The 23,277-nt window shown below is 38.3% G+C and overlaps 1 protein-coding gene across 9 annotated transcripts in view; it reads left to right on the top strand.

The window, feature by feature from the left end:
- The window catches only part of ARPP21 (cAMP regulated phosphoprotein 21), a 197,598-nt gene that overhangs the window by 32,531 nt on the left and 141,790 nt on the right, over positions 1 to 23,277 (top strand). The gene's annotated exons all lie outside the window — the stretch shown is intronic.

Below are 23,277 nucleotides of genomic sequence, written 5' to 3'. Positions count from 1 at the left end.
GAGAAGCCAAGTCAAAGAAAAGCAGAGCCAGGATTTTACAATGCAATTTTTTGACAACTGAAAACACTTAATAGAAAAAAAGAGTTTCATGAGGACTATATATATAAAAAAAATTAAAATTAAATTGTTTTATTTTCTGTTAGCACCTCTTCTGAGAAACTATTTCTTTGCATAAGACCTGATAGTGCAAAAGGTCCATATATCTGACATGCTCTCTGATGGTCTGCTATTGCCTATAGTAGAAATATTCATTAATATGGTTACATTTTATTTGTGTTTTTAAAGTTCATTGTAAACACAGGATTATAGAATATCTCGAGTTGGAAAGGACCCATAAGGAGCACAGAGTCCAACTCCCTTCTTCTCAAAAGACTACCTAAATCTAAACTATATGACTAAGAGCATCATCCAGATGCTCCTTGAACTCTGTAGTATACATTTACCTTGGGACTAAGGGAGAATGCATGCAAAAGATTTAAAGTGACTAGTTTACAAGATACACTGAACCTTCTTGATTTCTTTCTAGGGAATTTTTATATCTTAATGATATTAAGATTAGTAAAGTAAAAACAACCAAAAATCCCCACAGTTACTTTTCCATTCTAGTTAAATCTCTGAGCAATTTAGACAACTAGTCCTAGTTTCAGTTAACCTGAATTGTTTAACATCATAACAGGATCCAGCATTTATCACCGGGGGGTTGCACAGTTTCACAGCCAAGCCTAGTTTGAATATGGTCTTTCAGCTGTATGAGAGACTCCACATGTAATTGTAAGCAGTATTTTTTAACAGTGGGAATCATGTAATGCAAAGGATGTAACAGTATTTGGATTTTCTGTTAAAGATCTTAAAAAACTGGCCTTTAGCAATGAGTCCTTACCACAACATCAGGATAGTCTAGGAGCTCTCATTTCTCTGACTTCACAGCTGTAGAGGTTGCTGCCAACAGCAGCACACAAAATTTGGCTCATTCCCACCGATTTTGAATTGACCAACTCTTCTCAGTCAGCCCCAGATTAGGTGTCTGTTTGGCCCTACTTAGGGACTCTGCCCAAAAATATAGCCTGTATGGAACACAGCTTTGGCTTCCCTAGTAGTGTGAGACAGAGGGAGCAATTATGATCTATCCCTGAGTTTCTGTAGGCCTTCCTTGGAACTTGCAGATTGTATTTAGGCAGTCAACGGTATTCTGCCCGTTCAGATACACAATTTATGTGAAACCACCTTTTACCCTTTATTTTGTCACAATTCAGATACACTGTAACTTACTTGGACACGCTCTGACACTTGGCAGTGAAATTTATCTGTAGCAAGTTTTTTTTTTCTCCCCTCTTCTGCTGGAACTGAATTCGGGGTGGTTCTGCAACAGAACATCTTTAAGGCTTCCTGTCCACTGGTATCAATACTCCTTTCCCTTGGGGCTTACTCTTCTTGGCAAGACTGGTGAGCTACATCAAGTAACCTTTACATCACCACTCAAAGCACACTGTTTGCTGTTTCTGTCTTTTTCATTGGGGTTTTGAAACCAGCATACATAATTCATGTAGCACTTTCTTGCTGTTGTGGTACAATATGGCATATAGTAATCAGTAAATTAAAAAAGAAAAACAAAACAAACAACAAAACAAAAACAAACAAACAAACAAAACCCAAACAAACAAAAAACCCCAAACACTGGAAATTAGGAGGCCATGGCGGGAAGTAAAAATATGTGGATATTCTTAGTAGGTAAGTCAGAAATGAAATGCTGCAGTTGTATGCTACTACTGTACTAGTACTGTAGTGTTCTCTCTGCTTTATTTTTCCTGTGTATGATGTTTTCAGGGACACTTAAAACAATTAGGATTTTAATTGAAACTGGAAGAATTATGTAATGGAGTTGCAACCTTAATTTAGTCACAACTGTAAAGACATATTCTTAAAAGTAAAAACAAGTAAGTAAAAAACCCCCATATCACAGCTTAAAATGCTTTTCAGTTGCTCAGGGAGGCGAACCAGTTTTATGGTATTAATTAACACTTTAGGGCACGCTATATCTAAATAGCAGGAGACTGTGTGTATGTGTGTGTGGGAGGTGTCATTTTACCACAGAAAGATAGAAATAAATAAAAAGTGGTCATTTTCTGAACAGATATATTTAACTCGTGGTACAATAGAAAGGTGAAAACCGTGGATTTTTTACTATCAAATGAAGAATTTGGGTGTTTTGGCAAATGGCATTAGAAAAGACTAGCTGTAAAACAGCTGAGGGAAAATGTGAGGTGTACATGCATCTTGCTCTCTCCTTCTGTTGTTAACTGCCTCTCTGTCTGTGGCAATCAAGCTGTCCCTCCTCCACTTCATATGTACGGAAGATGCCAAGAAAAGTTGCCTGGCCCTTTCCCCCTCACTCTGCAGATACAAATGCAGTGGGTCTTCTCCTTCAGCACAGGGAGTTCAAGATTCTCAGTGAAGCCTCCTCCCTCACACAGATCTTTATAGCTTCGTTCATTTCTGGTGTCTTTAATGCCTTACTCCATCGTATCCCAGCTGCATAGCCATGGCTGACAACCTCAGCCCCTCTGAGCTGTGATTCCTCTTTCCAGTGCCTCCCCCAGCATGTGGCACCTACATAATGGCAGGGTTCATACAACTGCTCCAATCTTCCTAGGGTCTTGTTTTATAAGTCTCTTCTGGATGAAACATCTGTTTTCTGAAAAGGTTGTGGATAGATGAAGAGGCATGGAAAAATACCACGAAACCTTTAAAATACTTGATTACCATTCAATATACAGTTACCATCTTGCCACATCTTGTATGCATGCTTTTGTGTGTGCGTGTTCTTTTGAGTCTAAACTTGCATTTCACTATGCCAGGATAATAATTTCCAAAATAAAAAAATATTTTGTAGGTGTTCCTAATGGAGGGGGTTGATATTTTAGCATCTGGCCATTGTAATGACCCCATCTAGGCAAATAAAAGAAATTTGGCATGAACTGAAAAAAAGTTGTGATTAAGAAAACATCAGTAATAATGAGCAATTGAAAGCAGTGGATTGTAAAGACCAGGAAGGATATTTGTCTTGCTGGAAAAAGGAAAAAAAATCATGCTAACTTTCCAAAGAGACTTAGCTAAAAAATAAAACTAAAGTACTGTATAAAATGGCTAGAGAGAAATCCTGATTTCAGCAAAAAAATTACACATTTTAATATGTTATTTGTAAAATAATGGAGATGATTAGGACAGGTGACTGATTTTATATTCTATTTAAAATTAAGCCTTTATTTGATATAATATTTCAACCAGGCAATAACAGAAATTGAAGGACACAACAGCAGTTTTTTGTGTAAGTCTACTCTTTGTGAATCTCTGTGACCAACTCTGTATTGATGCCTATGGTTTTGTTGTTAAGAAATCATCAATCAGGCATTATGATACAACAATGGATGTACTTTAGCCTTACATACTGACTACTGCAGGCCAAAATATTGATAGATTTATTTTCTCAGGTCATGCGTTATAGAAGTTAACTGACAGTTCAATAACTCAGCAGCCTCCTTGAATATAGCTTCTTTATATTATCTTGCTTTCATGAAGCAAAATGAAAAGGGGAAAAACCCAGCTGAGATGCACAGTTTCAGAGAGCTTTTCTGCATTTTTCAGGAAATATCCCAGTGAAGTGTGTTATAAAGTTAAACAATTGAATATCTCACCAGATTATCAGTTCTTGGCTCTGCCATTGTTTATGGCAAATTTGGGTACAAAGTAAATTTTCCAGCTTCTCACAATTCTGAAAAAAAAAAAATAGTTTGAATTTAACTGAAAATGTATGCATATAGCTATCTACTATAGCTGCATTAGACAGCTGTGTACATCTCTGTGTTTGACACATTATGAAAAAATCTAAGTTTCAAGTCAGATTGCAACTTTTTAGTTCAGAAATCTGAACACATTTTAATTCTGGAAATACAAGAAATGTATTTGACCAAAGATTGTTTGAAGCCAAAGCAGTTCATTTAAAAGATATGAAAAACTGTTATCAATATCTTTAACATTTCTGATGTGATGGAACTTTTATGACTGATGAAAGCTAAAGCTCTTGTAAAGTTTCACAAACGGTGAATTTTTCTTTAAAAGATAAATAATAAAAGAGGAGGCTATCAAAAAGCAGGCCCAGAAATACTTCCCATCAGCATGACTCATGCTCCTAAATCTCATTCTGCGTCTGATACATCAAGGTTTGCTACCCTACATAAGCCTGTAGCTTACTTTCTATTGAAAGAGGAAATAAGACTTTTAAAGCAGGAGACGGAAGACCAGACTTTTGTGACATGTATGACAAGACCTCCAGCTGATAGTGTTAGCAGAGATTTACTGAGAGTTTAGGAGGACTGCTGCCCACCTGTTAGCACCACTAAGTACAGTGTGTTTCATGTCTCAGAGACGACATTGCACAGCCGCGTGTTGGAAGCACCAGCCCTGAACAGTAATCCCAGTTCTGTGCTTACTGTGCTCAGGGATCCACAGAACCAGGGCTTCTTTTTGAATGGAAAAGATAATGTCTTTCCCGCACTAGGTACTGTGCTATGCTGTGGTGCCGGAGGTTTGGGTAATGCTGGAATTATATGATTAAGCAAGAAAAGGAGGGGAAACTTCTAACTCATGCTTGTGCCTGTTTGCAGGTAAATATACACATGTATGTATATATATATACATAAGCCTTTCAACATGCTTCTGTAAAAAAAGGTTGAAAATCAGAAAGTAAACCAAGATGAACTCCTTTATCTAAAACATAATGAGATTGTTTGAAATACTCTCATTCTGGAGCTCTGACCATCCCTTTAGGAGGCTGCAACCTTCAGACGTATCTATAAGCACTCCATTGAGTTGCTACTTGTATTAACTACCTTTGGTGAAGAATATGTTTCAGTAAATCATAAAATGGATAAAATAAATGAGTATAGATTCATGCTAAGTTTTTTCCTAAACTGTTTTACATGTTACTTTAGCCTTAAATGAAGGTTACCTAATACATACACCATGATTATACACACAAGATTTTAAAGTCTCAGTTAGCAATACTTAGTTTTGATGAAACAATTGAAAGCTAGCAGAATTTTCTCAATAACCTTCTCTGGAGGCAATCAACTGCTTCACTAGAGCTCAATTTTTGCTGTGAGTTCATTTTTCTTTCATCTTTTGCTTTACAGAATGAAAGAAAAAATTGAAAAATATTGAAAACTGTAATGTGAAAAAGTTACAAAATGAAGAACATTTAGCATACAACCAGATTATAGGAATGGGTGTTAGCTTTATGTTAAGAATGTTTTAAGAAAAGGCCATTTTGACTATTTCACTTACAATTATGTTTTGTATGAAGGTTAAACTCAAATCTTACTGCACTATCAGTTTCACCATATTATTGTATATACATGGGTATATAGACAAAGAAAACATTGGTTCCAAATATTTAAGTTGAAATTAGATAATATACCCCATAATAAAATAGTAGGAGGTCTGTGAAAGGAGTTGAACAACTGTTCTTGAAAAAGGAAATTGCATCTTGATCATCTGTTAGTCTTTGTCACAGAAGAGAGGGGAAAAGGAAGTCAGAGGGCTTTGCTGGATTCATGCTATGATCCTCCACAGCTGAGCTACTGGTGACTAGGAGACTGTGAAGATCCCAGGGAGAGCATCTGAGCTTTTTTGTGTGGTTTGTGCACATTTTCTCTCCCTTTTTTTTTTCCTTGAAATATTTGAGAGCCTTGTTTTGAAGTGGAATGTTGAAATCTTGGCATTTTTTCAAAAAATATTTCTTGTTTATTAGCCAGCCCTTACAGGATTTTTGCATTAAGAGTAGTAAGATGGTAAAAGGGACATAAACATGAAGGTTTATTATTATTATTATGCGCGCCATGTACATTTGTGGCTAAAAAGATGTATTAGGAATGTGATGAATTAGGAGTCATTAGGAAGGTGCTTGTTAACTGTAAAGACAAGTGTTGACATGTTGTTACGTGGCTCATAAATACATTTTCACCTGGAGCAACCTGTATAGAACAGGTCACCTTATTTTAGAGAGGATTCTGTGGGTTTAGATGGTATTTCAGAAAAGAACTACAACAATGAATAAAGGCATAGGAAAGCTCTCATAGAAATAAGAAGACTCAGAGGTGACACAAAAAGATAAAAAGCACTGAATGGTGGAAAATAGGTAAATAAGGAGCCTCTATTACAACACTGGTGGAATTTATAAATTGGGATGTTTAACATTAGAAAATAAATACTTTTTGCCATGACAGCTAAGTTCTATGGGGTATTGTTAGCAAAATTCATACACTTGCATCTTGGCCATTTGTATGGATAAGGAAAAATATCTCATGTTTTGTTCTAGGAAAGAGCTTAGAAAGAGTTATTTCATTATTTCTTTTGTGCACTTCAGGATCAGAGGTAGGATTCTGGTAGGATCAGATCTGCTACCCTGACTTCTACTTGTGCCTATGTATGCGCATTTCACAAATGCCCCCTCCCCTACAGGAAATATAAGTGCTGTAAAATTAAAAAAATTCCATCACCCCACCCCTCCCCCACCCTAGTACAGTAAACCCCAGGAGACATCTTTTTTTGTAGGCTTTTACCTAGAAGAAATTTCTCAGGGAACCCACAGCTGGGTTTTGTCCTGGAGGGAAGCAGTTAATTCACTCCAGGATTAAGCCATCTTTTCTTCCAGCCCAGCAGAGAAGGGTCTCCTGGTTTTAGTGGTAGAAATGGAGTATGATTTCTTCTATTTCAAAATACTTTTGGACAGAAGAATTGAAAAAAAGGAGATGAAAGTTCATGGCAGGCCCTTTGCAAAAATGAACAGTTGGGGGCGGGAACTTTATGGCAACTGATATCAAATAATAACAACAAACACTTTCAGGAAGGTGCGAGATGCATGAAGAAAATATTCCATGTCTTCTCAATGAAAATGTATAGTATTACATTCCATTAATATTGTGACCTTCTTAGAACATTAGAAAGGGGAATGTGAGACATGTATGTTTACTTTTTCTGCGTAATTACATGGAAAATGCTAGGATCTTCCACAAGCTGCAATAACAAATTTTTTTTTTTTTGTCTTTGGTACATTAGTTGCATGGACTGTTTATATGTATCCATGAAATTCCAGCACATTGTTCTTTTTTGTTCTCAAATTGGTTTGTTTTCTCAGCAAAGCTTGGATTGACAACAGTGACTTGTCATTCATCTGAAAGTCCTTTCTAATTTTGTAACAGATTTTGTTTGCATTTGATTAAATAATATTTTAAAACATACTTTCCCTTGGACTTCTGTAATTTTTCCAGCTGCCATTTCTTGTTTCACCAGTTTGCTGAGGCTATTTTTTATTGGAAATTAATTCTCTCAACACCTATCACATAGTTTAAAAGCAAAACAAATGAGAATCTATTTTACCTGAGTGAATAATCCTGGAAGAATACCTGCCAAATAATAGTTGAGTAGTACTTCAGAAAAACAGGTAAATTAATTTCTCTGTTCCTGGACTCCTATGTGCAGGACATCACTGGGAAAGCTGGAACTCAAAGCTTCTGATTCCATCAAAAATTGGGTCTTTTTGAAAACAGATAGTTTTGCTATTGCAAAAATGATATCACCCTCTATTCTAGCTGTTGGGTACTGATCTGAAAAAAAATTAGTTATTGTGCCTCCAAACAAACATTTTTATCTCACAGTCCACTTCCATGGACATAGTGTTTTACTGTTGGAATCGAGCAATTGTTTTGGCCTGTGATCCATTGCTTTTCTTTCCTTTATTTTCCCTTCCGGCTCTGGAGGAGGCCAGCAGTAACATCTGTTAGAGTTAAGATACACTGCAACGACTTTTCTGATATGAGAGCCCTGTAGCATATTGGCTATGCAGAAGCAAGGAGACAGGCTTTTCTGTCTACATGATCTATAACACTATGCTGCTAATTCAAGAAGAGTGAACTATTTTTGGAGGTTGCCAAATGACTCAGAATAAAGAAGCAATTGTATAACAGATTCAAAACTGAACATTCAGATTATCTGTCCATTAAAAAACTGAAGGAAATCAACCTAATTTCAGTTCAGCTGGAGGGAGTAGGCTTCTTTAACAGTACCCCATGTTAATTTAAAGCATGTTCTTGAATATAAAACCTTTGCTATCATAAGCCACAGATGCTTTAAAAACCAAACAATCCTTCCCCAATCTTCTGATTACAAATATGAATTTTAGTGCAAGAGATTTAAGCCACTGTTTGATGTTGACTGCATTGCACCTAGAGTTTTAAATCGCATTATAAAATGCTTATTTTATTAAATGAGGAGTTTAATAGTATACTTGCATAGTTGACAGTCAAAACAAGATCAGTAGTGTTTTCACAGAGTAGGAAAAATGATTAAAATGATGATGACTGAGTATGTCCTAAGTGTCAGCTCTGTCAGGATCATGGGCTTAAGATATAAGTTTTAATATAATATTTCTCAAACCTTATTGATTGTCCCTACTTAAAATTCACAGGTTCCCCTCATAATGCTTCAGGAACATAGCAAATGTCACTGCAAACTCAACATCTGGAAAGTTTTGCATTTTATTAATAAAAAAAAAAAAGACTGCAGTATTTACTCTTAAAAACTGAGACAACCAAATGGCCTTAATATTTCATCAGTTTTCTATAGCAGTTTATTAGGTGCACTGCATGAGGTTAAGATAGTACAGAGCAGGAAACAAGCAATTTCAAAACTTAGCCACTGTTGTATAACACTCCTGTAAAGATGGGTGGTAAAAATTAGGCTCAGGTAAAATCAGCGGCATGAATTTGCACTGGTTGAGTAGACAAGTAGAAATTTTCCTGCTGTGTTGGATTTTTCAGGTTAATATGGTAAAGCTCCTTACTGCTTCTGTTCTAGAATCTAGGTGTTAGAGAAAGCAAAGCTTGCAGGGCTGTGGGGAAGGGACAGAGCTGTGACAGTTATTAGAGCCGATCTCAGTGTGTGCTTCTCATATTTGTGATACCTACATACAGAGAAAACTCTGCTCATGAAGGGGAAACAAATTCAGTTCCACTGTGGCTCTTTTTTTCTACGTGACTTTCCAACTCTAATGAATGAAAATTCATCTGGAGAAACACTAATTGGGTTTGACACCACAAACACGCAAGTAATGGGAGCAGGTTTCTCAGCTAGGCAATCTGATGATCTAACAAGCTGACTCAATGAGAATAGCTAGTTTAAGGTCTTGTGACATTATTCATTAATTTTCTAATACTAATCTTTATAGTACACTTCACAATTTGATGTTGTATCTCCTTCTCTAGTTGTAGGCTCTGTTCTTTTACACCCGAGATAATGCTTCTTGCTAATTCATTGACAATGATCAGCAAAAAAATATCACTCCTCGGCACTTCACCCTTCTCACAGTATCTCTGAGGATGTTCGTTTCACATCGATGTTATTGTACCATCAGTGGCAAGGTGACCAGATGAGTTGATCAAGAGGGTGTCAGTAAGTATTTATAAATGGATATCTGGGAAATTTGTTGATGCTGAAATTAGTTTTGTGCAAGAGAACTGGTCGAATATTATTGTATTTTCAGGAACAGTCAAACTGCAGGAGTGTAACTGTTGATTGCCCAGAGGAAGTATCAAAATCCTCTAATTATGGAGTTCTTTGTTCACACCAGTGCAGGAATTTGAAAAAGGCACAGGGTGAAAATGTTTGTAGTTCTATGCTATATACATGACCGCGGCAAGAAAAGAATAATAGAACAAATGTATGTATCTGCAAATAATACTGGACATGTTTAAGCATCATCAGGTTTGCAGTAAAGCATCCTCTGCATCTTGTCAGACTTTAAAATCATCTACAATTCTCCTTGTGATTATTCTTACTGCTTTTTGTGATAATTTTTATCAGTGTGAAAAATTCATCTTATTGAAATTAAGTATGCTGCTTTCATGTCAATCTAAAGTAAAACTAATTTGTTATCATATCATAACTGCATTTAACTGAAAGGGCAAATATTAGCTTCAGTTGCAGGGACACAGGAGATGCAGAGAGAAAATGTGCTGTGCCACTCCTTAGCTCATCATAAAATTGTAATTTGGAGGGAAAAGTATTTTCTTTGTATAAATAAAAATCAACAAATGCAATGCATCCAACTATTTGTCTTGGCAGTTTCACAGATTTCTTCTTTTATAATGAATCATTACATGAATGTAAACATTGATTGCCATCTTTCAAAAAATAGAAAGTTTCAACCACTATGTTTGGTCACTCACTGTGCAAATAAACACTTTGAGTATCATAGGAAAAGCTGTTCATAAACGGAGCATTTCTCAGTTTAGAAATACTTTGTCCTATGCTGTTTTATTTAGGCTATACCTATAAATAGAAATCAGCTGTCAAGAAATGAGTTTACTGTGCTAAATCATACTGTTTTATTTTGCTACACAGCTAATCCTGGCAAGGCTAAAAAATAGTTAATAGGCAGTCTGTAAGAACTTATAAGATGACATTTGGAAATCCTGCAGCCATATTAGTCATTAGCCATGGCAATATTCTGCCATAAGGCAATGAGTCAGACGATTGATTAGAGAACTTCATCATGATATGCCCTCCGGCATGAATATGGAGAGAGGGAAAGGAAAATGAGGAAGGAGAGTACATGGGACACAGGACAGGAACATGGAGGAATTGAAGGGCAAAGAAAGTCTGAAATAGTTCATTTTCTAGAGGTAAAAGGTAATGGAGAAGAGACAAACAGCATAAATCATTAATCTTGAGGACCCTTGTGAGTGAAGTCCTATATCACTGGGAAATCTATATTTTCTTAAGCTCTTGGCATGGCATCTTGCTTCAGACATGAGGCTGCTGTTGTCTACCTTCCTTAGAGGTGTTTGATAAAAGTCATGGAGGAGACTGGCATTGAAACACTGTCTGCTTTTTAATTCTGATGATTTTCTCAAATGATTGTGTAGATATTTATGGCTTTACTAGCTATCATCAAGTTTGTTGAGGAGCATCAGCAAAACAAACAAGAGTGCACAGAAGCTGACAAAAGGCCTACAGGGGACACTGGACAAATGCTCACCCTTAAAAAAATTGCTGGGTCCTGCAATTAAAAAGGAAAGAGCTCTGCTATTTAGGGGTTTGTGTTGCTTTTACTGGTGGCTGTGCTATGACTCCCCTGCTACTGTTTTGGAAATTAGCACAACACTTCTGGCTGTAAGGCTCAGATATGCAAGGCTGGGTACCTGCCCCAACCTTGCAGTCAAGCTTAAAAGCTGCCAGCTCCTGGTAGGAGAAAGGCAGTACACAGAAAATTCAGCTTACTGTACAAAGTACTGTACAAACAGTAAAAATGATAGACCCACCTAAGTATGGCTAAGATTCTACTGCAGTATCTTTTTTTTTTTCCTTCAAAATTCACGACCCTTATATATGCTATTCTCCATAGCAGAGTATGATGACTTAAGGTCCTTATTTGCAGTATTTCGAAATGTCTGTGTCCTGATTTGTCCAGAATCAAATTCATCTAGGTCCTCAAGTGCTATGCAGTTTTATCAAAAATTGGTGAGCTTTGTAATTTTACTCCTGCAGATTTAGTACCATTTGTCCAATATACTTGTATGATAAATAGTCGGACGCACTTGTGCCTTTAATTCAGGGAGTTGGTAGTAACATGTTCTCTATGAAGGCACTGTCTTTTAGGGTGTTCACTGGCTTTCTTGGTTTGCAAGGCTCATCTCTTTTCTGAGGCATTTCAGGAAAGAGGTTCCCAGTTTTGTTTATTTTTATAGAAAAGGTATTACAGTTATAAGACAGAGAAAAGCTGATTTGTTGATTTATTTGGCTTATTTTCTAAGCGTTCTGACTTGTATGAAAATACTCTGCCTGTGATAAACACTTACTATAACTACTTTATAAATAAAAATGAATAATTTATTGTTTGTGCTTTTAAAAATTGTGTTAATCAATATGAAGCATTTCAAAAGAATACATACAGATGATATTACTGGCAAACAAGATTGCTGCCAAGATCAGTGTAAAATTCCCATCGTCTTCAATGAGACTATTTTCAGACTGGGATGTAGGAGGTTACATTTTTGCAGACTGCCATGACAGAAGTTCATAATGATGGATGGTACTTTCCACAGAATTACAATAGCCAGAAGAAAGATAAGAAGCAGGAGTGAAGAATAAGCAAAGGCACCAGTAGACGGGTTAAATTTCTCAAAATTATCAATTCACTAAAAGGTAGAATCAGAATCAGAGCCCCGATATTTGAAGTCAATACCTGGCTTCTGCTTAATGATGTTGCTTCACATGCAGCTTTCTCTGGTGATGTGTGGCTCATCTTTCATGGGTTGTGGAGATCTCATATAGCACATAACAACAAAATCAATTCTAAGAACAAGCTTCAGCAGATTACTGTCCATCACCACTAATTAATTTTCATAGTGGCATCTCGCCTTTCTCTCTGCCCTATCCCCAGGCTTCTGAAGCACTTCCCTTCTCTGTCACTTCTGCAAGTCATGAAGCTCTCCAGACTTAGGCACAAAAGACAGGATGGGAAGAAGGCTTCATGTCTCACATGCTCATACAAGCAGTGGATCACAGGGCAATGTAATAGAGTTACAGATTTGAAAGAAGACTTCTGTTTGCCATGCTTGTCTCACTTTTAAATTGTTTCAAAAATCTTTTCTTCCTTATAAGAAATCTTGAGGGCCTATGTCTAACTCATCTTTGGGGGAATATGGTGATATAAACACATTTAATTATCTTAAACAGCTAGAATTTCATGATACAAGTATTATAATAAACAAAAACATTGTTGAAAGCCACATAGCATAAGGATAATGCCATATGTCATTAAAACATATTTATATTAATTGTCATATTAATCAGTTGATCCTGTGGGCTGTAAACTTATCAGTAGTTTTGTCTGCACTAAGAATGGACCATAAAATTATCACTGCAAATCCTCGTGTCACTTAATAGGTACAATTAAGTGTCCTATTAGTCACAGTTCTGACATTATTATGAACATTACCGCATTGTTTTATAATCTTTCTATAATGATTAGCTCAACTTTTTTATTATGTTTGTGTCTTACTCTGTGATGTCTCATTTCTTTTGTGTAAGCGCTATTACTAGTAGTTAGTGCATGAAGAAGTCCAAGAACTACACTGTTTTCTTTATAGTACAATTATTCCTGGATAACATCAGAAAACTATGAAGGTGTCTAACCCAGAACATGGAAACAGTCATCAAGATTAGCAGCTACTGTGGTTCATTATTTACTATATTTTAAGGAAGATTATCTGCAATATAAACCATCAGCAAATAAAACAGAAGTTAGGGTCGTGGTCCAACATTTCAAGAGCATATAGGACATCTCTTATGCCATTCAAAGGACTTTTTAGTGCATTCTGAAATTTCTTTATGGGCATGTAAAGGTTGACTGAGGACCATAAGCCTGACACTTTCTGCCCAAAATGTCAGGAGGCTTTGAATATAAAGTTACATATCCTATAGATATCTTAGTCCAGTGCTCTTGACCTCAGAGTCAGCAACAGAAGATGAACTGCAACAGCCACGGAAAGCAGATGAATCTTGACAAAACTGGATTTCAGGAGGACTCTATCTAATTTGCACAGAGCAGCTGTACAATGTCTGAGGACAAATAGTGAATCCTTGAATTACATGTTGATAAAAGCTGGAATAGCCAGAAGTTGCCTTTTTTTCCTGATTGCTAAGTAAAGGAACTTAATTAAAATCAGAAAAGTAATGTTATTCTGAGACCTACTCTCCTTCTGCATCTATGTCTTTCTTCCTCATCTGCTACTTGTTAAATTTTGCCAAGAGCCTGTCTGGCTTCTAGCTATGGATTTAAAGAAATAATAGGAGTGTTTCATACTTTTTGCTTCATAATGGACTCCTAATAACTTTTCGCAACATAACAGCATGCAAGACAACATTAAAGAGAATGGAAGGACTGATTTTCGATTAATCCAAGTTTGGTTTTTGTTTTTCAACTACAGAACATTCTCTGATGTTAGAGAGTTTCATAACTCAAATAAGTGATATTGCTGATGAGCAGCCTTGGAATGAGATCTTAAATGAAGACAGTAGGGTGATCATCTAGCTTACTTTGTGAACCTTGGATCAAGCCCTGAGAAAATTTCAAGTTATTTGCTGTGTAGGACCACACAGACCAAAGTATGGTTACCACCACTCAGAATTTTCACAAGGCTGAAGCTACACTGTATCATTGTGTTGTACTGAACTTTCAGGGAATTATTTAATGTAATATGCCTCTGGGGTTTTCCGTGACACTGGAAACTGATTGGACATTTAAAGCATATGGTATTAAAAAGAAAACTAACCACATTTGTTTTTTCTCACAACAAAGAAAATTTTCTTATCTGTTCCAGCAGCAGATCAGCAGTAGGAGTTCATATAAAAGCATCACAGAGGTAAATCATTCTGGCAAATGAACCTTCATCTCTCTAGGTGTCCCATTCTTGGTTTAAAAGAATATGTCATTCATAGCTGGATATCCATCAATTCAGTCATGACAGGATGAGACTTTTGCCCCATTTGGGACTATATTCCTTGAATATATTTGCATTGATACTGACTCCTGCTTTACTAACTGGGAAGAGACATAAAAAAAGGAACTTCCTTGGAATAGCAGGAAATAAATATTTTATACGCACAGGTTCCCCATAATCTTAAGGTCAAGTTTACTAGCCAGCAAATGGGCTAAGAGTAGCCACACTTTTTAATTAACCCATTCTTCCTCCCCGTGACTGTCAGTACATTTACCTTCACCTGCAGGAATCCAATTTCTGTTGGCAGTATAGGCATTGAGACATGTACAGCTTGTGCAGGTTGCAGCCTGTATCAGTGCTTGGTGAGCTCTGAATTTCATTGATAGGCTGCTCAGTGCCCCCACAATGTCTTTCAAAGTCTTCTAGGCTCTGGTTTATTGTATTACCTTTGTCAGTCTGAAGTGTAGTAATTTATATTTGTCACAATTGCCCTTCATCTGGTGTGGTGCTGGTGCAACCTTGGGCTTTTTTGTTGTCTTTTTTTATCAGTGGAGACGAGTATTTTGAATAATTAAAAACACATAAATAGTTGATCTTGGTGACACAGCATACCACACTAAATATCTTATGTCAAAACCATGTATTTTTACTTCTACCATTTCATTTGCTTGAACTAGATTAAAATATTCTTGTAATGAAAAATTAAAGATGATAAGAATAGCCATTATTATTCTATTTACTACATGTGGCTAATAAGGGGATATTTAGCTTTCTCCTGAGGAATGCTTTGATTTATATTTGTTTTCAATTAAATTTGCATATGCCACTTTAAAGAGAAAGATACTTTATTTATCTCTCTATTTGCTTTCACTGAGGAGGGAATAAAAGTTCCATACTTTTATTCCCCCCTTTGCTGCATCACTGCAGGAGAGCCCTGTATTGTGCATCATAAAGAGATTGGGAAGCTGGGTAATTAATCATGGGCTTTTATGTAATAGAAAGTTTAAAATTCATTAGCTTTATATCAGAGCGAGTGTTATGAGGGAGAACATGTTGTGAATGAGAGGGAGAGCCTTATAATTACAGAAGTGTGTAAATAATAATGAAAGTCATTAGTGCCATTCAGTTTCTAAGAATGTCATAATGTAATTGGAGCATTAAAGTGAAATTTGCGATGACAAACATTAGCGATACAAAAGAGAGAAAATGTGGTTATCTTTAGTTTGACAGATAATGTCAGCTTTCTTGCAAGGCCCAGATGGCGCACAGGAAAATGTTATGAACAGCTTTATTTTAACATTTTTATGCTGTGATATTTGAGACTACGTCACAAACACACAATGAGGTTTACATTTGCGAACCAATAGTGCCTTTCAGAGTACAGAGTCCAGTGCTGAATGATCGAAGCAATATATAGGGAAAGTCTTGTCATTGATGCAAGATGGTTATTGCAGTAAATGTGAGTTGCAGTGTAGCACGGTATTATGTGGCAGTGAAGTTTTCTGTCTGTCTCTCTCTCTGGATATGCATTTTGAATCTTTCTTTCCTTTAAAAAAAAAAAAAGAGAGGGGGAGGGAAAAAAGGAAGAAAATGATTTAACAATTATGCAGGAAATTATATGATGCTAAAATTGTACCATGTTCTGCTCTTTCAATGAAGGGACTTTCTACAGTTATTGCACATTGCAAAGGCTATAATTTTAGGGCGTGAAAAAATGTAGATTCCAAACAAAGGAAAATTTAAATATGTCTAGTGGATAAGGCAAGGCGAAACAAAAAGGAGGCAGCTGGAGAAAATTTGAGGGAACAGTATTATTTTAAGGGCAGTGACATAGAAATAACTATGCTTAAGACTCCAAGACCTGAGAGGTCCAAGACCTCAAAATGCTGGAAGCTTAAGTATCTTTGTATTCTGTCCATGAACTACAGCATTGTGGGATTCCCTACTGCCCCCATCACTTCGTGTTGAATGAACCTAATTTTTACATAAGCAGTCATTTGTTCTTTATTGTCTCTTTTTTTAGCATCCCAGTAGCCAACATAAAAACTGATTCCAAAATGTTAAAGATGTAACACTGCAAATTGTTAAATTAATGCCAATTAAACTCATATCTGGTTAAGAATTTTAAGTAAAGTAATGTTGGTCCCAAATGAGTGAAAGTGAAGAGTGATAACCTCACTAAAAGTGATGTTAAGGTGATAACCTCAGTAGGATTTTAACCCATAGCTCCTCGAAAAACCTCCAAGACTCCCAGTTGTATGACAAAGGCCACATTTTATCATTATTAACTTGAGAGGGTTTTCAAATGACTTAGCAGGAATTATTCTCTGCTTACTATAGAGCTGCTACTACTATTGGGATCTTTGAGTAGGATGGTTCAAAGTAGAGTCACACTGACTATGCTAAATTGTGGTTACATCTGTGCATTTTCTGGTCATTTTTACTGAGAATGAACAAAACTAATGTGATGATACATAAGCTGCGAAGAGAGGCTGCCACCAATAGTTTGTAAAGGGCTGTTTTTGGAAAAGTGATTTAGCACAGCTTGGAATTTATTGTTTGGTTTGATTTGTTTAGTTTTGTTGAGGGTTTTTTTTTCCAGTTTGCTCCTATTCTTTGGCACATCTGCACACTGTTTTGTACATAAAGCACAACATGGCCTTACAGGGGGCAACTACTTAATCTCACATGTATTGTGAGGGAACTGATCTGCCAGCAAATTATGTTACTCTCTTAGCTCTCTCTTTTGTGGACGGTGTCCTCACCTCCTCTTGAATAAGGTTTGTGGCCAATGTTTGTTGTTTGCTGCTTCTCCAACTGGATGACTTAAGTGGTCAGTGTGAGCCCCAGAGCATACTGCAGTGAAGTAGGGTGGGCAACAGGAAAGCAACACATCTAAGCTACACAGACACTGTGGCCAGGATTCTTTCTAGGGATTCTGATATGAGAAGTTAAATACGATTCTCAAAAATTTTAAAGGAAAACTGAAAAATGGCATCTGGTTGAAGAGTGTCAACATAGTAGTGTAGTATCAAGTTACTTGTGAAAAATACCTTCAAGGTAGTTCTAGGCCTCATGAAAATGGGAGCCTTCTCTTAAACTCTCACATTCAAAAATATGCATTTCAGAGAAGACTACATGTTCTAGAAGCGAAAGTTAAGAGGACAACATGTTCGGGGGAATTTCAAATGGAAAAGTTGGTAGTTAGTGAGTAGTCAGAGCTACAGGGGCTGATTGGCACAGTAAATCTTCCTTTTTCCACCTCCAAATCATTTGCCAACTTCAGTCTCTTAGTTTTCATATAGTATCCAATCTACAGGTGAGGTGTTGGTCTTCTCTAAAACATACTTGCTTTTGAGTGTTAAACCAAGCCTACAACTGCATAAGCATATTTTATTGCTATTCCTAATATTGATCTGGCAAGATTTCTAGAAAGTAAGTGGGGAATCGTCTTGAGATTCCTTTTTTCTTCTTTCCCCCACTATGTCATTTCCTCGATCCACTTGCTCACCCATGAAGTTTCCTAGTCCCTCGACTTCCCTTCTTCCAGGGCACCTTAAGGGCAGATGTAGGTCTAGTGATGTTTCAGCAGGGAGAGAGGCACCATGTACCTGTGTTGAAAGCCACATCTTATTGTGATAGCTGAAAATTGTCACCCAAGCTTGTCTTCTGGACAGGTGTGCTAGGAGGAAAGCTACGCTTTTATACTTTGCTTTAGACAAAGGGTTGCAATAAAGACTTTTCTTGATAAGATCTTGATGGGAAACTGTTTTGTGCTAGTGAACTTGTTTGTGATTCTTATGGCTCCTATGCCAAGGACTGTAACTACTCTCCTGCAGATGCTGTGTTTGTCATATGTCTCCTTAGAGTCACTCACACTTCTGAGCCAAGCAGTTCCTGGGCTCTTAGGTGACCCTGAGCCATTGGATTATTAAAGCTCATAAATCCTATTGGAAGACTTCAGAATTTCCTCAGCCTGATTTCTTCCCTACAGTACTCTAATATGTGAAGGTAGTGCACATTCCCCACAATGAATCACAGATCTCAAGACAACCAACTCACTGTATTCCCTACCTGGGACTCTCTCTCCTTTTTTTCCCACCATTTTCTCTCTGGCCCATCCTAATACCACAGCTCACAACATTCTTGCTGACTCTCCTTACTGCTCGTTCTATTACTCACCACTTCATGTTTTGCAGCTTTGTCCTATCATGGACACTACACATACCTATTATAAAAAATACTGCTATGCTAAGTTTCTATATCAGAGATGTGTTTCTGTCCAGAGCAACAGAGAGCTGCCCATTGCCTGCATCTCTCAACCTGTCACAGCTCTTTCAGTGTTGTCAGCAACATAACTGAGTCAGAAGGATACCATGCTGAACCCTTTGTGTGGCCTCTGGATTACTTTGGAATATCCCTTTTGGAGCTGCCAGCCATCCTTCAGCCCATGAAACAGTCCACTGCCTCTCTAACACTGTGACCTGAAAGTCTCCCAGTCCTCCTGTCTGTAAACATAAATTAAAGGCCACAATAGGGGAAACCATTTGCACCAATTCTATCTGTCAAAGTCAGAGTTCAAAATCCTACTCCTCTTCTTCTGAAAGTCACAGCTGAGCAGAAGCTACAGTTTCTGTCTTAGGGGGGATCAGCCATCTTTTTTGGGTTTTTTTTTTGTGGGGTGAGGAACTCCACACCGGAATATCCTTTTCAAGATACACAGATATGGCACATCAAACACTTTGGGATTCCTAAAAGAAACTAAGAGGGGATTTCAGATGTCAAACACAAAGAAATGATGCTTTGCTTTCAGTGGGAAAAAAAGCTTCCTCAGCCCCTCTAGCAACAGATTATATTTTAAAGGGTTGTTCATTGATCTTTCTCCAAAGAGAGAGTCTGAGATTTAGGTACCTGATCTTAATCCCAATGAAATCCATTGCAAAATTCTAACTGAATTCATTGGAAAGAGCATAAAGCTTCGTTTTTTTATCAAATCTGAGCTACCAGTACATGCTTTACGCAAATTGCTTGGTTAATTTTCCATTACTTGAGATGTTGTAGCTGGAAAAATGTTTCAGCTCTTCCTGAGAAGTATGTAAAACTGGAGCAATTTGGCTATATTTACATATCGTAAAGTGCCACTTTAAATAGAAGCACAGTATTTTTAAGTCCATCTGCAAATCATGCATGATTAATTTGTTTGTAACATGTAGGACACAAAAAGAAAGAAAAAGTTTAAAAATAAATTAAAATCCCATAAAACTGATCTCTTTCACAGAAAATTATGATAAAAAACATCAAGTTAGCTTATCATACTGTTGGGCCTCAAACTGAACCATTCCATGACTCCAAAACACAATAGACTTTATATGCTAGGGGTTTTTTCACTGAAAATGACTAGAAGCAGCAGAAATCTGCAACCAGTCGTGCAAGCTTTTATTAATGTATTTAGTAACACTCTATGCCTTCTATCACAGGAATCTCCTGTGATTGCAGAACTGCAAGAAGCTCTGTATGTTTGTCTGACATCTCATACTTCCAATCAGATACTGGTTTTTGAAAGCCCATTAAGATTTTCTTGATTTCTAAGTGAAATTGAGATATCAATTTTAACTAAAAGCACGCTCACAGTGAACAAGTAATATAATCTGTTGTCATGCCTTGAAAGTACCTTGAGCTGAAGTGTTTGGTGTGGTCTGTAGGAATTTTGTGTACATATAGCACACATATGCTTCACTGCTACACGTGGTTCTATTGCACAGGGGCACTTGGCAATACCAAAGTCCTAGAAAGCATGTGCTGCTGGTTAATTAATTAAATGCATTACTCAAGAAAGTATTTGTAGAAGTAGGTCCTATGTTTTTTTTTTTTTTCCTGATTACCCTCAAAATTTGGCTACTTAAACAGAAAAAGGTGTCAGAGGTCTGAAGAGTTTATCAAATTCTGCCTCTGCTTAAACACACGGCTTCTGCTGACTTTCATGAGGATAAATGGACAGTTATCCCTGTGCATGTTTACAAATCAGGACAGGCAGCAGCAAGTCATTGCTGTAGTTTGCCACCCCTTTAAAATTATGATTGTGCAATGATTGTGTTTCTTTTTTGCAAAGAAAAGTCCTGAAGGAGGGGATGTAGGTTGCATATTCTGTCATGTTAGTATCTGAACAAGAAGGCCTGAGGTGACTTCTCAACAAAGGGAGGCAATTTCACTTATTTGCACATGCTGTATTTGATGCTGCTCACCATTCTGAGTTGAAATACTGCTTACATGATACTGGAGTGATAGTGTTTGGTTTTTTTCCCCAATTATTTCCTTTGGTGTTGCTATAGCTGGCATCTTTTAACATTTGGTAACTCGCCCCAAGCACATCCTGCCATATAGGAGAAGGTAGAGTGAACTGCCAGACTACAGCTTGGATTAATTTTTATCTACTTACAGATCTGACACATAGGTTTGGCACTCCAGTATCTCAATGGGGGGAGATAAGCTGTGGACACGTGGCTGTTGTACAGGTTCATTGCGTCTAGTGACTGGAGCAAGGTTCTGAAACATTCACTACCCTCACCCCTTCTCCTCCTGGAGGTGAGTTGCAAGCCGTTTGGTGAAGGCACGAGCAAGTACTGCTTTTGTGTCCTGTTGCAGTGTGCATTCTCTCCCTTATCTGGGTACTCTGCTTGGGAAGGAAGGAATGATGTGCAGCAGCTAGGTGAGGTCCTGTGCATTTCAGTGCATGTTCAGAACAGTTTTGATAGCCATTTTGGAAAATTAACTTTGGCCTACTGTGGAGATGGCTGAAACACCAAATGGCAAAAAGCAAAGAGCTGCTCCTTGCCCTGTCACCAGCTGTAGCAGACTAGTGCCATTTATAGCCTTTCTGTTGGTCTTTTTGCTTTCAGATTGAACTTGTAGCACAGTGTGGCAATATGTTAAAGAATGAATTTAAAAGTAGATGGAGCCACACATGACCATCCCAGGAGGAAGCCACATCAGGATGTGCATTAGCAGAACAGGTTTTGGTGTGCCTGGCTGAATGCCTCTGATCACTTGAGGCATGCACCAAGAGCCGGCTAATGCACACCCTGTTGTGGTTCATCGCTCACTGTATTCTTCCAGTCTGATTCCATTCAGTGGTCCCCATTAAAAGCAGGTGTTTGCTTCTGAGGGGAAAGAGGGATTCCAGGGGTGCCAGGATAATACCTACTAAAGGAAACATTTCCCTCCATCCTCCCCCAGCCTTCTGTATATTTGTCCATATTTACTGGTATGCAAGTTCTACAATGTTCATTAATCGTAGCAAGCTGTCTCTCATAACTAGGACTTTCTAAAAGCACGTAATGAAAGGAGTGCATTTTTAACCGTGTATTTTAAATAAGAATTGTCTGTCTGTGGGAGTTAGGTTATTTGTATTGCCATAGACAGAAATGATCGCTATATTTCATAGGACCTTGCTGCTTTGTACTTATTGACTGTTTATTTTTCATCCATAGGATTACTAATTGCAGCTAGTACCAGACACTTGTGTCTCCTTTCAGGTTATTGTAGTAGAGGGCATTGTACCAGATGCATGGTTATTCACAGACATGCATTTCCAGCAGCTGAATTGCTGGATCTGCTCTAAATGATCTATGGCAATTACATTTGGCATTGTACAGCTATAATTTTACTGCATATTAATAGCCACCTACCAAAGAGGTAAATGCCCTTTTCTCGGCTGGGTGCGGAATGAATGCCTGGATATATTCAATTGGGTAAAACAAGGCTTGGGTTTTAAATGGATAGCAGGGGTTTTATGTATTGGAAATGCATGTGCCGCTGAATTGCCTGTTTCCCTCTGCCTTGATGGTGTGCAGCGAGGCTCCAGGAGAAATATCATCAAGCCAGATCCTAGATAGAGTCATGCTGGGGAGAGGAGGGGGAAGGGGATCATGTGCCCCATTTTCAGTGGCTTATCTTCTACTACCCAAAATCTGCTGCAGTCTTTTTTTTTTTTTTTCCCTCCCCTTTCAGCAGCTCGGCTGATCAACGCGGAGGCTGTCAGGTTTCACAAGCAAAAATAATAATTAACCCCCCCCCCCGACCTTCACTAAAGCTGTCCTCTGAAGTCAAGGGCCCATTTCCTTCCCTCTTTTTTTTTTTTGTCTTGGGAGAGTGAGGTGGGGTGTTTGAGCTTGTGTTGGGGGCGACGGGGAGTGGGTGGGAGCAAATAACAAGGAATCGGAGGGGATTAACGAGCTTTCTCCTTATTAGCCCCGCTCGGGTGCTTTGTTTCTGCTCCTGGCTGGGGATGGGCTGACGGGGAGGGTTTGGCTGGGGGGGGGGGGGAGAAGCAGTGTGACTGGAGGGGCCGGAGTGCGGGAAGCCACACGCACACGGGCGGGCAGACAGACATACAGACAGAGCCACCCCACACACACAGCGAGACGAAGCCCGGGCGGGCAGCTCCGGGCGCTGCGTGGGGCTCTGGGTGGGGTGAGGGCGGGGAGCGCCATGACGGCGGGGCCGGCCGCTCCCGTGCGGCGGCCGAGGCAGTGCCAGCCGGGGCGGCGGCGCTGAGCGCAGCGAGCGCGGAGCCGGCGCGGAGCGGAGCCGGCGCGCGGCGCTGCCTGCGGTCCGAGGCGCACCACGCTGCGTGGGCGGGGAGAGAGAGAAAGGGAGAGGGAGAGACTCGCAGACAGACAGTACAGCCGGCGAGCGCGGCAGATAAAGGACGGAGGACAGG

The sequence above is a fragment of the Neopelma chrysocephalum genome, unplaced genomic scaffold, assembly GCF_003984885.1.
Source record: "Neopelma chrysocephalum unplaced genomic scaffold, ASM398488v2 Primary Assembly neopelma1_26, whole genome shotgun sequence".
In the NCBI taxonomy this organism is placed as follows: domain Eukaryota; kingdom Metazoa; phylum Chordata; class Aves; order Passeriformes; family Pipridae; genus Neopelma; species Neopelma chrysocephalum.
This window is presented reverse-complemented; position numbering and strand designations above follow the sequence as displayed.